We start from the raw sequence: 2,500 nt of genomic DNA, 5'->3' as shown, positions 1-2,500 counted from the left end.
GCAAAATACAATGATATCACTTTTCTTAAAATCATAAAACACTATATTCATCATTCACCAAATTTTCCTAACATGATTCTTTGATTTTAAAATCATGTTATACTGTATGTCAAGCCTTTATATGATAAAAAATAAAAAAAGTGTTTTGTCACTTCACAATCTACTACAACGAAAATAACCCAAAATGCTACCCTAAATGTTATTCATTCTTATGCAAAACATACTTGGCTTATTTTTATTGCAGTTATGATGCTAAAATACAAGTAAATGCTAATTACTGAATGACAATATTTTCTTAACCCATCCCCGACGGGGGAATTCTAGCCTTGAATGTCCAAATGCCGGGGCGTTCGAATTATTAGGCCTAAATCAATTGAATGGCTGGCACAATACTGTGCCGCCCGGCAACTGGGCTTTTGAATGCGCGGTACACATGCTGTACCACCCGTCCTGTGTGGGTTAATAAACATGATAAAATTTTGGGAGGTTAGTTGTCTTGGAAAAAATATTATAGATATAACAAAAGCAGAAGATGGATAAGTAACCAATGGACTTATGCCAAAGAAATACTGAAAATTGCAAAGCACACAAACACATCTAGTCTGAAACTTATTAAATTTTTTTTTTCTTTAATCATCAAAATTACAGAATGCTTGTCATATCAAACAGTTTCTAACAGTGAGCACAAAATTTGACCTTAACAACTTTGCCATGGGACATAATTATCTATGTTCAGCTTTGTTAAATAGAAGAAGACAAAGAAGAAAAAAGAAAGAACAAAAGATAGAATATTTTATCTAAAAGATAAAAAAATAAAATGAAACAAGTTTCCAGAAATTGACAACACTGGTATCAGTTGAAGTATAGCTGCCGTTTATCAAAGCTCCCTGGCCATACCACATTAAGTACAATAATATCACTTAAAAAAGAAACTGAAATGCTCATATCAACCACAGCAAAACATTTGCACAATCTAATGATAAATATTGCTTTGAAGTTCACGAGTATCTAAAAAACATTTGGAAACAAGACATGTATTCAATGTATTTATCTTCTGTAGTACAACATTTGATAAAGAGAACATCTAATGAGCCATATGTATGTTTTGTATCCAGCCTCTTGGGAGAATTGACAGTCACTGGAATTCCAAGTTCTCCTAATCCTGAATATAATTTCATTCATCTACTGATGAAAACATATACTTCACAAAAAAAAGAAAAAAAAAAGAAAAAAAAATTATATACAATTTTCAGGTATGTCACCCATTATCTACATATTATTACCCTTCTTTAACCCATTCGCGCCGGTTGACGTGCTGACACGTGGTCGAAAAAAGCCCCGGACCCGGGTGACGTCCTGGCACGTGCTACATTTTCGGCCCGCGCGCCGGGAGGCCAGTAGCGACGTGCTGAAACGTCCGCATTAGAATGATAGATTATTCTTAGTACAATTCGATTTTCATACTTGATTTGTCTTAGCTACTTTAGTTTATCCTTCTAAATAGTAGAAAATGGGATATAACGTAATATGAATGACGTCTCAGGTACATACGTAATCTTGATTACGGCATGGTGATTTCTGTTTCTGATTTGTTGAATATGATGATCTGAGTCGAAAGACTATCGTAAAATCAATTGTAATTGGCCGAGGAATAAAAAAAAAAAAAAAAAAAAATTATATAACATCTTTTTGTTGCCCCACTAAAAGAAAATGACACTTGAAAAAACATTGCTGTTACTTGCATTCACTTGTATGCACATGTATGGTTGTTCATATTCTCTTTCTTTTCGTTTAGGAAGAAAAAAAAAATTGAAAAAAAAAACTATGTTTGTTACCTCACTAGAAGAATGCTTCCACTTCCCATTGGTATTACAACATAGGAGTAAAGAATATGGAAAAAGTTCAATAGAATAACACTAAAAAAACAGTGCTATAACATCTTTTTCGACTGATATACATCCTCTGAACATAGCACTACTTTCTACACATGATTACACTTTAGACGCAATCACGCAAACCATAAGGATAGGGTGGGTGAAAAACGCTCTGCGAGCGTCAGAGCGACCGCGCGCAGCGGGAAAACACCCCGGCACGAACGGTTGCGCGCTTGAAATCTTCCCGGCGTTATCGGGAGTAGGCGAAATTCCGCCCCGGCGTGAATGGGTTAAGCAGAGCACAGGACAAGACCTTTCAAAAATACAATTTCTTCTTAATCACTAAAAATAATTAGAGAGTAATAGCTACCAATATAATATCAGTCTAATGGAATACTTGCACAACCTTAGCTCAGAGAGAAGCACCAAATTTTGAGTATTATCCTATACAGTACTGATTATACATACAAATTAATGTAGAGAGCACAATTAATGGAAGATGTAATGGGGATTATCCCTATTAAAAGAAAGAAAAGAAAAGTGACAAACTTTCAACTTAACTTCCCATTGAAAAGCACATCTTAAAGCTCGACACTCAATGTAACAACCATAAATTCAAGTAAACA

Source organism: Penaeus japonicus, unplaced genomic scaffold (genome assembly GCF_977035675.1).
Source record: "Penaeus japonicus unplaced genomic scaffold, GWHDUDI00000001_assembly GWHDUDI00000007, whole genome shotgun sequence".
NCBI lineage: Eukaryota > Metazoa > Arthropoda > Malacostraca > Decapoda > Penaeidae > Penaeus > Penaeus japonicus.
The sequence above is the reverse complement of the archived record's forward strand: the minus strand, read 5'-3'. Positions refer to the sequence as shown.